Below are 15,832 nucleotides of genomic sequence, written 5' to 3' on the forward strand. Positions count from 1 at the left end.
AACAAATTTCAAATCTGTTTCCTTCGTTTTAGTTTCCAAATCCAAAGCCAGATGATTAACTTTGCTGTCCACCTTAAGAACAACTTCTGACAGACCTGTAGCTAAAGTGTGTAATTTTTTATCAAGTTGATCATGTTTTTTAATGGTATCCTGAACCATTTCTTTAACCTCCTTAATTTCTTTGCGTAAAAAAGCATTTTCTTCCCTTATAAAGTCCTTGAAATCCTGATAATTTATTGTGGCACCTGGTGAAGCTTTTTTTTCCGTTGCCATAATTAATAATTCTTACAGCCGCCTCTAGCTGTCACCATTCAATTAACTTTCGTTTTCCTTAGGTATTCAGCTGTAAATTAATACTTGCAAATGTTTCTTTCTAAGTTGCTCGAAATTAAAACTTTGACATTTAAGTAGTTCAGGTTATGTAAACTGGCTTAAAGATTGTTAATAGTTAGGGTTGTTTCAGCCGTTCCGCCTTTATTGCCCCGGCTATCAGCAGATAATTAGCTTTCGTTTTCTGTAGGTTTTCAGCTATAAATCAACGCCATTTTGAATCCTTTGTTCTAAGCCCACGCCTCTCGAACTCAGCAGTAGTGTTCTTTTTAAAGAGATTTCTTTTTTTTTTTTTTTTTTTTTTCTTCCCCCAATTAAAACTTAAAATACTTGCAAAAGTCTTGCTTCCTTCTTGGGATGTTAAGATGTTAAGATGTTAAGGCTGTTCCCGGCGACTGGTTCTGCTTTTTTAGCAGAGGTTATCAAAAAGGCAGGAGAATACAACAACTGCGAAGGGGGGCAAACCTCGTCAGACTCCGGACTCCGGAGGGTACACAAGGGCTCAACCCAGCAGCTGAATCTCTCCCTCATAAATTCCAAGAATTTACGAGTGTCCGAGGTGTTAAGGATCGTAAAAAAACACCTCTAACTGTCTCTTGATCTGACAGGCTAAAAAAAAGCCTGCCATCGGCACCGGGAACAAACCGGAACTTTAACTTCCGGTTAAACTAAATTATTCTTAAAGAGCATGTTAACCGATGAATTTAAAACCAAATCAAACCAAGAGCAATGCCTTTCAACGTCATGGAATTGACTCCCAATCTTTTTGCAATTTGTCCAATATTCTTTTGTAGATCAGTCTCATCTAAAGATTGCAAGAGATGTATTTAAAATTCTTAACTACTGATTTTCTAATAGCGGATATTCCAACTCTTATTCCAATTCCCTATAATTTACAATTGTTCATTTCACTTTCTCTGCCAAACACAACTACCTGATCTCTGCTATGTTCATTTTCAAATCCCTATTCCTACTTGCATTAAATAATCTCATTCACTTTTTCCACTGAATGTACCATATGAATATGTATTCAAAGCAAATAGGATATTTTTTCTACAGTAAGGAGCCCAACCTCGTCAATTATTTACCATTCTTCTTCATTTTTGAGACACTAAAGGTCCAATCACTCTTTCTGATGTCATAGCAGCCTAGTCGACCTCAGTTCATAATCCTTACTCCTTTTATTTGTTATTAATCTTACATCTCTCCTTTCTCCTAACTCAACAATGATAGTTTTTGAATTGCTTATGATAATAAACACAGTTCATGATTATCATCATAAGGAAGAAAAAGGAACAGCTATTTGGGGAATAATGTATAAACAGCTATTTGGAGAGTAACATATACATCAGAATCGTTAGCTTTACAGATTACAGATTAATAGAGTTGGAAGAGACTTTGTCGGTCATCTAGTCCAACTTCCTGCCTAAGCAGGAGACCCTACACCATTTCCAACGAATGGCAGTCCAATCTCTTCTTGAAAGCCTCCAGTGATGAAGCTCCCACAACCTCTGAAGTCAACTTCTGTTCCATTGGTTGATTATTCTCACGGTCAAAACATGTCTCCTTATTTCTAGGTTGAATCTCTCCTTGATCAATCTCCCTCCATTATCCATTGGCCTTCGAGTGCCTTGGAAAATAGCTTGACCCCCTCCTCTCTGTGGCAGCCCCTCAAATATTGGGACACTGCTATCATGTCTCCCTTGGTCCTTCTCTTCACTAGACTAGCCATGTCCAGTTCCTGCAACCGTATATTTTAGTGACCCCCTTGTGACCCCCTTCCCCAGTGCACAGCCACCAGCCTGGCAATGTGGGAGCTGAAAGGCAAAATATTCAGAAACTCCAGGCCATCTGTTCTAAGCAGCCAGTGCCAGAATGACATCTACATTTAATAAACAAGATAGAATTGGGAACAGTAGAGAGTGGATACTCTCTACTCCATGCTAGAAGATGTTAAAAAAATAAATATATACAGGAAGCACATAATTACTTTAATTCACTACCTAGAACTGAATGGGAACAGCTTTTATACAGATTTACTGCATAATAACCTCGGTAAACTGCAAAGGGAAATGATGGCTCTCGGTGTAAGAGCCACTTCACACCGCCATAAAATACACAGGATTGCAGTTCTCCAGTGACTTCAAAAAAAGCATCTCCTTTCCCTCCTTTAACACCTGAGGTATATAGCTTGACTTACCTTCCCTGCCGGTTCACAAATCTGAGCGTGCATGTGTGCACGCTTCTTCACATGTGCTGTGTTTGCTCATGCACACCGCCTTCTGCAAATGCACAGTGCTTGTGCATTACATAGCAGGCCAGAGCATCCCACAGCCACAGCTACAAGTTTGCCCAAACTGGAGAGAACTGACTGAATGCCACCTCTGCACCTGTTCAAGACTAGACTACAGCTAGTAAAGATAGGTAAAGGTAAAGGTTCCCCTTGCACATATGTGCTAGTCATTCCTGACTCTAGAACAGCGGTTCTCAACCTGTGGGTCAGGACCCTTTGGGGGTCGAACGGCCCTTTCACAGGGGTCGCCTAAGACCATCGGAAAACACATATTTTTGATGGTCTTAGGAACCGAGACACCACTCCTCTATGGTTGTTGTCACCACAACAAGAGGAACTGTATTAAAGGGTTGCGGCATTGGGAAGGTTGAGAACCACTGCTCTAGAAGGTGGTGCTTATCTCTGTTTCAAAGCTGAAGAGCCAGCGCTGGCTGAAGACATCTCCGTGGTCATGTGGCAGGCATGACTAAACGCCGAAGGCGCATGGAATGCTGTTAACTTCCCACCAAAGGTGGTCCCTATTTTTCTACTTGCATTTTTACTTTTGAACTACTAGGTTGGCACAAGCTGGGACAAGTAATGGGAGCTCACTCCATTATGCCGCGCTAGGGATTCAAACCGTCAAACTGCCGACCTTTCTGATCGACAAGCTCAGCGTCTTAGCCACTGTGATTGTAAGTCAAGGACTACCTGTACATGCAGCTGAAATGCTTAACCAGGGATGGTGATTTGATTATCCACCCCAATATTTTCCTGTTTGGAACTCCAAGGCTATCAGATAAAACTGGAAGATTTCTGGGGAAGTGCAAAGCTGCCCCTGAGCTTTTTCCCTGCAAGTGATACAAGAATTTGCATCCGTGGACTTGTTAAGTGTTAGCAGACAAGCCCAGCGACCTTTGTCTAAAGAATAATAACACAATACGACAAATCTCTGATCTTGTCAGCTGCAGGGCGCTCTCAGGACCAAAGATTAAAGGAGCTTCTCAGAGAGAGATGTAGCAACAACCCCAATAACATGTCACAATACGCCTCCTTGCGCAGAATAATTCTGCCTATTGTGAGATGCTAATCAGGTCAGAAGACATTCAGAAAACTGCTTCGGCAAATTGGCATCAATTCATCCACACCCATCGGACTCTGTCTGCTTTCCAAGCTTGTGTCAACTGGATAATATTGGTACTGTTTTCACAATATGAGATTCAGCACATTTGCAAAAACTAAGGAAAGCTGGGTTCAATGTGAAACCAAATCGTTCCCCATATTTCTTAACAAGACATTTGCAAACATTAGGTAAAGGTAACGGTTCCCCTCGCATATATGTTCCTGATTCTAGGGGGTGGTGCTTATCTCGGCTTCAAAGCCGAAGAGCCAGCGCTGTCTGAAGATGCCTCCGTGGCCATGTGGCCGGCATGACTAAACGTGGAAGGTGCACGGAATGTTGTTACCTTCCCACCAAAGGTGGTTCCTATTTTTCTACTTGCGTTTTTACGTGCTTTCGAACTGCTAGGTTGGCAGAAGCTGGGACAAGTCACGGGAGCACATTCTGTTACATGGCACTAGGGATTCAAACCGCCGACCTTTCTGATCGACAAGCTCAGCGTCTTAGCCATTGAGCCACCACATCCCTTTTGCAAACATTACTGAAAGGGTTTTCTGATAGTCCCCACCCCTCTTTCTTTCTCAAAGGTGAATTTTCCAAAACTGAACGGAAGGAAGGGAGGCGTCCTTGGTGCTCTCTGACCTTGCTTGTTTTCTTGCAAACGTTTCATTGCCCTAACTATGTAACATCATCAGTGCTAGTAAGAAGCACTGTTTGCTGTCAGTTTATATTCTGGTGCCTTGTCTGTCTTTGTGGGTGGGGGAAATCTTAGAGATTCTTTGGTTGGGTTGTTTACTGATGCTTACTTTGCTTACTTGATTTTTGGTCTGAATTTAACCTTGGAATTAATCTATGCTGATCTGGGTGCTGATTGTTGGTAGAGAGGTGCTGGAGTCTTTTCCTTTTTGGGGGTTGGTTGAATATCTATTCAGAAGCTTCTTGCATAAGAAGTGAAATGTTTTCAAAGAAAAATCCAATAATTGAATGAATGAATGAATGAATGAATGAATGAATGAATGAATGAATGTAAGGTTTCCCTCTACGTCTCAGTGCTCATCTTTGTTTCTTGGCTGAGGGAGCCAGTGTTGTCCACAGATATCTTCCATGGTCATGTGGCCAGTATGGCTATATGCCAAAGATGCATAGAATGCCGTTAGCTTCCCACCAAAGTAGTACCTATTTATCTACTCGCTTGTTCATGTTTTCAAATTGCTAGGTTGGCAGGAGCTGAGACAGGAACAGAATCTGATCCCATTGTGTGGCTCTTGGGTTTCGAACCTGGGCTGCCAGCTTTCCAGCTGCCAACCTCAGCTTCTTTAATTGATGAGCCATCATGCCCCAAATAAATAAATAAGTAGTATATTAACAAATAGTAATGAAAATAAATAAATAGTAAGCCAATTTTGTTCAGCAATGACTTGTTTAGAAATGAAGAAATCAGTAGGTTGGTGCAGATAGAAGTTATTATAAAATCTCAGCCTTGTTGCATTTCAAGAAAAGGTTGGTTTCTTTCTTTCTTTCTTTCTTTCTTTCTTTCTTTCTTTCTTTCTTTCTTTCCTTCTTTCTTTCCCCAAACATGTTGAGGCTGAGCTTTTGCAATAGCTCACGTGTGCCATCTTGGCCAGCTTCCTGTTTTAGCCTGAGTCTTTCACTTTTTCTTCTGTCTGAGGTCATGCTCTCTCTTCTCTACAACGCTGTGCCTGCTTGAAGAAAAAAATCATTTCTCACAGCTGAAAAAAACCCACTTTTGTCTCACTGTTTAAATGAAAAGAACGCCAAAATTTTGTACATGTTAACTTGAACGTGAATGACATTAAAGCTGGTAGGATTTACAGCGAGACAAAAGGAAACAGTAGAATTATTTCTTTGCCACATCTAACATGTACATTTTCCTATGTCTGGATGCATTTAAGCCTTTGTTCCCTCCTTCCCTGACATAGACATGGCTTTGATCATAAAGGAGCCATAGATATATTTATGACCAAAAAGTAACGTGATGATGAATACGATGGGGACACTGGAACAAGACCGAGAATAGTGCATAAAATCTTGCTTTATGTGACACCTCAGTCTCCTCCAGAACAGTTAACCAAGCTGGGTACACAGAAAAACAGTCATGATCTTGAAACTTAGAAAAGAAATCCATTTCTCCTCCTCCTCCTCCTCCTCCTCCTCCTCCTCCTCCTCCTCCTCCTCCTCCTCCTCCTCCTCCTCCTCCTCCTCCTCCTCCTCCCCCCTCCTATTCCTTTTCTGTCTTGCTGGAGGGCAAGAGAAAAGAGAAATGTCTTCTGAAGGCTACATTCTTTTTGATGCCAGGGTAATGTCATTGCCCTGCAGGGGTCTCTATTCCTATCGGATTCAGCATTCAGCAGGTACCATGGGGAGGCTGAGGGAAATTAGAAAAAATGCCCAAGGAGATGGAAAAAGCAGTGGGGAAGTTAGAAGAGTCCCTGGTGAAGGACTGGAACTTTTATAGTCCAAAGACTACAATATAGAGAAAATTGAATCAGAACCAAAGCTCAGGAATCTCTAGCTCTATAGTCTGTCTGTCTGTCTGTCTGTCTGTCTCTCTCTCTCTCTCTCTCTCTCTCTCAAAAACCTCAGTTTTAATTACCCTGCAATCCCTTTCTCCTCTCTCTGTCTCTCTGTCTCTCTCTGTGTGTCTCTCAAAACCCTCCCTTTTAATTACCCCATAATCCCTTTCTCCTCTCTCTGTCTCTCTCTCAAAAACCTCCCTTTTAATTACCCTGCAATCCCTTTATCCTCTGTCTCTCTCTGTGTGTCTCTCTGTCTTTCTCTGTCTCTCTCTGTCTCTCTCTCTCTCTGTGTGTCTTTCTCTCTCTCTCAAAAACCTACCTTGTAATTACCCTATCACCCCTTTATCCTCTCTCTGTCTCCCTCTGTCTCTCTCTCCCTACTTACCTATCATCCATCCACCCATCCACCCACCCATCCATCTATCTATATCTGAATTGGAGGTTAGATTGGGGCAATCAAAAACCTGTGTCAGAAGAAAGTGATCACAAACCACTTCTGTTAATGCAAATGATATGGAGAGAATGACTAAGATGCCAAGAGTTGAGCTCCACCCAGGGGTGGTATTCAGAAGGTCTGGACCAGTTCTGGAGAACTGGTAGCAGAAATTTTGAGTAGTTCGGAGAACGGTAAATACCATCTCTGGCTGGCCCCGCCCCCATCTATTCTCTGCCTCCCGAGTCCCAGCTGATCCGGAGGAAATGGGGATTTTGCAGTATCCTTCCTCTGCCATGCCCACCAAGCCACGCCCACAGAAGCCGTAGTAAAAAATTTGAATCCCACCACTGGCCCACCCAAATAAGTCACAAAAAGCTTTGAGGAAATGATTCTACCCTTGTAAACTCTATATCTGTGACTCTGCAGCATTGAATTTCATTACATAAACTTTAAGACATTATTTAAGCCATGGGTTTTATTATATATTTTTCCAGCGTATGCACCCAATGATCATTTAAAATGATTATTTTTTGCTAGATTTCTAACAAAATCAGTGGAACACGTTTGGATGAACAGAGACCCTTTAATGCTCTTCCTCCTAGAAATGGCTGCTTGTTTGAGGTACGATGTGTGACTCTCTCCACCTGGAGGCTGGAAATCTTTCTTTTCAGGAAGTTTGTTCAGGTTTTCATAAGCGGGATATGGAGTGACTGCAAGGAAAAAGGGAAGTTCTGTCAAAATGGGAGCTGAGTCTGTTGGAAAGTCCAGTTTACAATTGGCAGTCCCAATGAGAAGAGGTGGACTCCTACTTGCATTTCTTCTGGTTCAGTGTGCAAAACGCTTTGCAAGTGCGAGCAAAACAAGCAAGCATGCCAAGTATGCGCTCTGCACCCGTGCGCATTTGCACCTTAAAAGGTCTGTGAATGCGCACAATGTTAGAAAAAGGGTGGAAAATTAATTTTTGCAATGAAGATTGTCTGTGCATGCACAGAACCAAAAATCAAGACGGCACCGCCACCAATAGAATCAGTTTGAGGGTGTGGCAGGCTGAGTTACTACTTACTTGGCCGAACAGAGCCGAACTGGTAGGAACCCACCCCTGCTAATGAGGAATATTGCCTTCTTCCATGGGTTGAACCTGGGGAGGTCTTTTTGGAAGAAATATCCATCAGGTTCAATTCCAAGCTGGGAGAAAGACACTGGAGAAAAACATGGAAGCTGATTGGAAAGATGGTTTAATGATGAAGCAGAACCACATGAGTTGTTCTGCTGCAGATCACCACATAGAGTTGAGAGTGAGGCAGGGGTGGGTTCCTGCCAGTTGTAACCTCTTCTATAGAAGAAGTTCCACAAATCTACACTGCCGTTTAGAACCGGTTCCAGCTCCCTCCCCCCGCCCGTCCGCACCATGCTTGCCCCGCCCACCGCTCACTGATTGGCTGGCTCACCAAATCGCCCCGCCCACCTCTAAGAGTCCTATCTAAACCTTAAAGTCTTAAAGCTGTCAAGTTTGAACACCCCTGGGGTTTTTTTCTAAAGGGTTAAGGGTCCAAGGGTCTTTTAACTTGACAGCTTTAAGACTTGCAAACTTCAATGCCAGAGTTTTCTGAACCAACATGACTCGAGGAGGAATTCTGGGAGTTGAAGTCCACAAGTCTTAAAGCTGTTAAGTTTGAACACCCCGGTGCAAGGGTCTTGTAACTTGACAGCTTTAAGACTTGCGTGCTTCAAATACCAGAGTTTCTGAGCCAACATTTTGGTTGCTAAGCAAGAGCGTTGTTAAGTGAGTTTCACCACATTTTACAAGTTGGCCATGCCCACATGGTCACATGGCTGGCAAGCCACTCCCATCCGGTCACATGGCTGGCAAGCCACTCCCACAAAGCAGGCCACACCTACAGAAGAGGTTCTAAACAATTTTGAAACCCACCACTGGAGTGAGGGGTATTTATACCTTCTCTTGGGCTTTGCACTTCCTCTTCCTGTGCAAGAACCAGAGGTGAGTTCTTACTGGAACCAGTAGTGGAAATTGTGACTGGGTCTCCAAACCGGTAGGGACAGCAGGCTGGCCACGCCCCTGAACCAGTTCCTTGGTCATCGCAACATCTTTTTTTGACTTTGTAAAATGTCCTGCGTATGTGCAGACCTATTTATAGGCAACTGTGCATGTGTGCCAAATCACGCACGCACCAAACCGGCAGTAATGCCAGCAGAAACCCACCCCTGGCAAGAACATATATTCCATTGGCTGTTGTGAGGTCATAGCTGGCTCTGTAGGTTGTCTGAGCTAAGTTTGGTTGAAGTTTGGAGGGTGATACAATGAAGGGGTTTGTTGGGCCATTCCTATTGTGGCTGAGGGCTAACCCTACCTTTGTTCAGACTATGCTGCAGAGAATTTGTTTATGAATAGAGCTAGCTATCTCTTTATCTCTTAAGTGCTGGCATCTGCTGAGGGCTATTAAGAGTGAGTCTGCTTCCTGCCTCTAAAACAACATGTTTTCAGGGAAATATAATATTCTGCCTTTTAATATTTCTCAAAATAATTCATTCTTCCAGGAGAGGGATGGGTGCTAACTTTTGTTGGAAGAAATATCCTTCTGGGTTCAGTTCCAAGTGGGGGAAAAGACACTGGATTCATGGAAGTTGCTTGGAAAGAAGGTTTATTGATGAACAGGATGCCTTGAAGATCTTGGGTGAAGAAAAAGGGAAGAGATGCTGAGAGTGCCTGGATTTTATGTCCTCTCTGGGCTTTTGAATTTGAGCTTGTATTCTGATTGGTCAGCAGACTGCCATGGGGCCAAGCAGAGGCAACTTTGTAGGTTGTGTTTTGAATCCCAAACTTGGTTGAGCCTTGCTGGGTGATGTAATCTTCCCAAGTGACATGTGGTGAGTTTCTGTTGCTAGTTGGGTCCTATTATGTCCTGAGGACCATGTCTTTTGTCTTGTAGATGAGCTGGCCCAGCCTTTCTGGGGCTATTAAGAAAGGCAAGGGGGGGCTGCTTTTCAAGAGCATGTTTCTCCTTTTCTCATCCAGGGAGGTACAATATCATATTTCTTTAATATTTTAATATCAATACCTTTTTAATATTTCCTAGAATATTTCATTCTTCTAGGAGAAGGGCGAGTGCTAACCTCCTACACTTTCTACAGTCTGAATTCAATTTGGAGACTATTCCGAGCCTGGGAGAGCCACTTCTTCTCAGACAAACTTCATTCATGCTTCTGTTGGCAAGATCCTGAGGCTGTGTGGATGGGGAAATCTTTTCTCATGACTCAGAATTGGATTAGCAATTGCAAACATCAATGGAGACCAGAGGGTTTGGGGTTATTTTTTTGGGGGGGGGGAGGGAGTGGGTTTCTTATTATCTGCATTGGCTCCGTACTGGCTAAAACCTACATTTGAAAAACACTTCTACATTTTTGCTATCGCATTCTGGACCCAAGAGAGAGCTCAGCGATAGCTCTGCAGATTTTTTCCCAGAACATGATGTATTTCTTTCTTTGATCAAGCCTTATCTGATTGGTTGGGACATAGCTTTAGTGCAGTGATGGCTAACTTTTTCTGGACCGAGGGCCCAAAGCATGTGTGCATGCACGCAAATGCATGCACGCATGCCTGAACCCCCAAAATGCAATGTGCACATGCCCCTCATGTATGTGTTCCACCCCTGCACATGCCTGTGGGTGGCCCACATGTGCTTCCTTGTGCATGCACACATTCCTCCCTGTAAATGCCCATGTCCCCAATGCATCCCCGCGCCTCCCTCCACATACATGCACGGCAGAGACCCGATGGCCAGGTGGCCAGCAGGAGGTGCGCACGCATGCGCGGTGAAACTGAGCTGGGGTGACAGCTGGCATGCCCACAGAGAGGGTGCTGTGTGCCACCCGTGGCATGCACGCCGTAGGTCTGCCATCCCGGCTTCAGTATAACAAGAAGAGAAAATTTTGGTGTTACCTTAATCACCTGAATAGGCAGATTTTTGCAACGGTCCAGGATGTAGGTAATCCTTGACCTATGAACACAATGGAGCCCAAAGTTTGTATTGTTAAGTGAGACATTTTTAAATGAGTTTTACCCATTTTACGACCTTTCTTGCCAAGGTTGTCAAGCGAATCACTGCAGTTGATAAGTTAGGAATCCGGTTACTAAGTGAATCGGCTTTCCCCATGGACTTTGCTTGTCAAAAGGTTTGGTGGGCATGGCAAAGCTTAGTAGGCGTGGCTTGGTGAGCATGTCAGGGGAAGAATACTGCAAAATCCCCATTTCCTTCCCACTCCAGGGGAAGGATACTGTAAAATCTCCATTCCCTCCCCACTCCAGGGGAAGGATACTGTAAAATCCTCATTCCCTCCCCACTCCAGGGGAAGGACACTGCAAAATCCTCATTCCCTCCCCACTCCAGGGGAAGGATACTGCAAAATCTCCATTCCCTCCCCACTCCAGGGGAAGGACACTGCAAAATCCTCATTCCCTCCCCACTCCAGGGGAAGGATACTGTAAAATCTCCATTCCCTCCCCACTCCAGGGGAAGGACACTGCAAAATCCTCATTCCCTCCCCACTCCAGGGGAAGGATACTGCAAAATCTCCATTCCCTCCCCACTCCAGGGGAAGGATACTGTAAAATCTCCATTCCCTCCCCACTCCAGGGGAATGTTACTGCAAAATCCCCATTCCCTCCCGTTCAGCTGGGACTCGGGAGGCAGAGAATAGATGGGGGCAGGGCCAGCCAGAGGTGGTATTTACCGGTTCTCCAAACTACTCAAAATTTCCATTACCGGTTCTCCAGAACTGGTCAGAACCTGCTGAATGCCACCTCTGATGCTAATCGTCTTTCCTTGAATTCCTGCAGCTCATCTGGGGGTCCATGTACTTGAGAAGGCTCTTAGACAGAGGCAGCCCTCTACCTCAAATCTTCTCCAAGAATTTATGGCAGAAACCTTAGACATGCCCCCTCGAGAGATCAGCAGTTTTAGGTCAAAAGCGGGGCTGTTTTTGGTTTCAATAGTTGAATATTGTGCACAATATTGAGTTTTTCCCACCAATGTGGAAAGCTTATTTCCTGTATCCCTTTTCTCTCTGTTGTTGTGGGGAGTTGAATCCCTGCTGTTTACCAAAAGCAGAAGTTGCCCTTGAGTGGCTGACTGCCAGAGAAATGATGAACAAAACAGGAAACCAGAACAATGCCTACAAGTTTATTTTTAAACACAAGATAAATACGGTTTCTGTTAAGTCCTCGAGGCTACGACGCCATTGACTATTATTGCCAGCCCTGATTGGTTGAGACGTGAGCAGCCAGCTGGCGGGAGAATGCAGCCATTCTATTGGTTCAGCATCTGACGGCTCTAGTATAAAAAGGGCTGTCAGCTGTCAAATGCTGCTGTTTGCCGGGTTACTGCAAAATCCCCATTCCCTCCCCACTCCAGGGGAAGGATACTGCAAAATCCCCATTCCCTCCCCACTCCAGGGGAAGGATACTGCAAAATCCCCATTCCCTCCCCACTCCAGGGGAAGGATACTGCAAAATCCCCATTCCCTCCCCACTCCAGGGGAAGGATACTGCAAAATCCCCATTCCCTCCCCACTCCAGGGGAAGGATACTGCAAAATCCCCATTCCCTCCCCACTCCAGGGGAAGGATACTGCAAAATCCCCATTCCCTCCCCACTCCAGGGGAAGGATACTGCAAAATCCCCATTCCCTCCCCACTCCAGGGGAAGGATACTGCAAAATCCCCATTCCCTCCCCACTCCAGGGGAAGGATACTGCAAAATCCCCATTCCCTCCCCACTCCAGGGGAAGGATACTGCAAAATCCCCATTCCCTCCCCACTCCAGGGGAAGGATACTGCAAAATCCCCATTCCCTCCCCACTCCAGGGGAAGGATACTGCAAAATCCCCATTCCCTCCCCACTCCAGGGGAAGGATACTGCAAAATCCCCATTCCCTCCCCACTCCAGGGGAAGGATACTGCAAAATCCCCATTCCCTCCCCACCCAACCTACTAACCTGCTTTCCAGCTCCATTCTCCTGTGCAGGGCAACAAAAGAAGACCCAGCCTGGGAGGATGGGAGGCAGCAATAGACCAACCACACCGATCAGCTGGGAGGATGGGAGGCAGCAAGAGCTGGGCCAGCCTATTTGCAGGTTCTCCAAACTACTCAAAATTTCTGCTACCAGTTCGCCAGAACCAGCTGAATACTAGCTCTGAATATAGTGCTATATAATATTTATTGGCCTCGATTTAGAACTGGCTCATGAATTAGAAGCTTGTTGAGTGAACGTTTGGAAAAATGAAAGGCCTTCATCTCCTGCCAACATCTCCTTGGTACTGAAGATGCATACAATGGCTTCACAGAGACTGACATAGCCATGATGTGGCCTACATGAAAATTCCCCATTGCCAGGCAAGATCAATCCGGAAGAAGGAGTTGGAGTTGGATAGAGATGATGGTAGGTCTGCAAGAAAGAAGAAGACTGACCTCTACAGTTGTTGTTGTTGTTGTTGTTGTTAGTTGCGAAGTCCTTTCTGAACCATCATGACTCCATGGACAATGTTCCTTCAGGCCTTCCTTTCCTCTACCATCCCCCAGAATCCATTTAAGCTCATTCCTGTTTCAGTGACTCCATCCAGCCACCTCATTCTCTGTCGTCCCCTTCTTCTTTTGCCCTCAGTCTTTCCCAGCATGAGGCTCTTCTCCATTGAGTCATTCCTTCTCAGTAGATGGCCAAAGTATTTGAGTTTCATATTCAGGATCTGGCCTTCTAAAGAGCAGTCAGGGTTGATTTCCTCTAGGACTGACCTCTACAGTGATATCAGTTTAATTTTGGCTGAGGTGCCATAAGAATCAGCTCAATGTGTCAACAGAATGCAGACATCGCCAAGTCCCTTTTCAAACTGGTTTCCAATCCAGGCAAACTCATCTCCCTCCCTTCCTGGAATCTTGAATCAGAATGGATAATTACCCAGGTTTCCTCCATCCTTATTTAGATGCCAGTCATGGGGGAAGATTTTCTCCCGAAGTTCTTGAAATCCTACTAAATATAGGACTGCTGGTTCTCTCTTCTCTTCGCACAAGCAGAAATTCTCTCCATCTTCATCCACTTCTGGTGATGAACCAGCCCTGGAAAAGGAGATGGAAAAAAAGAACAGACCTGGAGCCAAACCTTGGGACACTCTTATCCAAGAATGAGGACATTCTTGGATGGTCCTATGACCAGGAGAATCACCAGATAAAATGCTGTTTTGCAGGCAGTTCTGATCACCTTATCCACAGTCAGTTCCATGTTTTATTGAGGGCCTCTGTTTTGCACATTGAATGCTGCTCTGCTCATTTCTCTCTCTCTCTGCTATTTTGTAATGGATAAAATATTATTTAGGTTTTTTTTTAATGGAATAGCAGTTGTGGTGTTAGACATCCTGTCAAGGAGAAGTGCTAACAAACATCAAGATAATATATGTGACAAAAGTGCACTAAATTACATTTAAATTTGACTGGTTTGAAATGGCAAAGGTAACTACTCTCTTCTGTTGACAGAGAATGACAGAGGGTTTTTTCCCTCTTTAAATATTAGGAAATGGAATGACTAGGAGCTCAAAGGTTTACTTATTAAACTCCTCCATTTTCATCTGAACTGGATAAAAAGGTCCAGGTATGGCTAATGGATCTATCTCTCTGAACTGAATCGAAATCGCACACCATATGAGCTAGCAGATATGACCATAGCTATTAGAAATCCTTACTTGATTCTTACACCTCACATATTATGTTGTTAATGTTCATGGCACGTGTACTATAGTGGTAGGAGATTACAAAATGTCAGGGGGAAAAAAAGCTGATATGAGTGAGGAGGAGGAAGAGCTGGGGCTGTTTCAGGCGCACGTATGCCCAGAGCTGTGAGGAGAGGGGAACAATAGAGGACAAGGAGTCGACTCAGGAAGCAAAGCACACGTGGACGCTGAATGGCCCCTCCCTGGCTGGGGAATAAATAGAAGGAAAGGGGAGTGGTTGTCGTAGGAGACAACAGTTCGTATTTCTGAAGATTTTGCTCATTGTGTTTTGCGCCCCAAAGAACGCTTGCCAGAACTTAATTTGCAGCCTTTTGGCTGGGAGTGCACAGCCTTGCAATTATTGCAATGAACTGATAAGGTCTATTCCTGTAGTTAACTCCTTGAAGAACTATTGCCTGGACTTTTCGGTGGGTGACTGCAATTAATTTACAAGAGGTAAATAAAGAGGGGATTTTCATGACAAAAAGTATGTTTCTTGCTTTTGCTAAGACTAGGTTAGAACAATATTCTGAACAGCCCCTTCTCAACAGAGGAGGAGAGATGTGACATCATCTATCTCCAGTCTACAACACAGTCCTTTCAACAGTTCCAAGAAGGCTGCATACCCATTTGCACCACTCATGCGGACGCACAATGATGACATAGATAAATTTCCAGGTGGCTCAACAATTCTCTAAAAGAATGCAAATGGCCAGATATTTGCCCGGACTTTAAATCCATCCATTCCCCACCACCCATTCAGAACCGAAGAAGCTTCTTGCATGAGAAGTGAAATATCTTCAAAGAAAACCAAGAAAGACCAGTTGCCTCTTGAAAAAGCATCCTTGGGTAGGAGGGAAATGTCTCCATATAGAAATCTTGCAAGGTCATGATGAACCAGAACTGTTCTGCCACCTCTAGTTCTCCATCTGCTTCAAATTAGTCATCTACAAGGAGCTGTCTGGAGCACAAATTGATTTCAGCTCATGATGGTAGGCAGGGGCTGCTGGAGGTAGCAGAATGAGAGATGCTTAACCTCTTCCACAGGATCATTCAAGGGAGAGCCCTTTCTGGGAGTTGTTGGAGAAACAAATTGGAAGAGGATACTTCGTCTCCCCACCAAACAGCAAGACTTTGTAAGGTTTGAAAGGGTCTCTCTGTCAAAGTTTGTTGCAGAAATCACATCCAGAAAGCACACACACAGATAACTGATTCAGCAGGGTTCATTAACTTCTTTATATACATAATAACACATGAGTAAATGTACAACACCAATAGCTGATTCTTCCAATGTGGTAGTTACAGGCAAAAAACACAGGCAGAAGAGAGAAGAAATTTCAGTTCAGCAGTCTAGTTTCAGTTTC

Source organism: Natrix helvetica (assembly GCF_964273705.1).
Source record: "Natrix helvetica genome assembly, chromosome: 3".
Taxonomy (NCBI): domain Eukaryota; kingdom Metazoa; phylum Chordata; class Lepidosauria; order Squamata; family Natricidae; genus Natrix; species Natrix helvetica.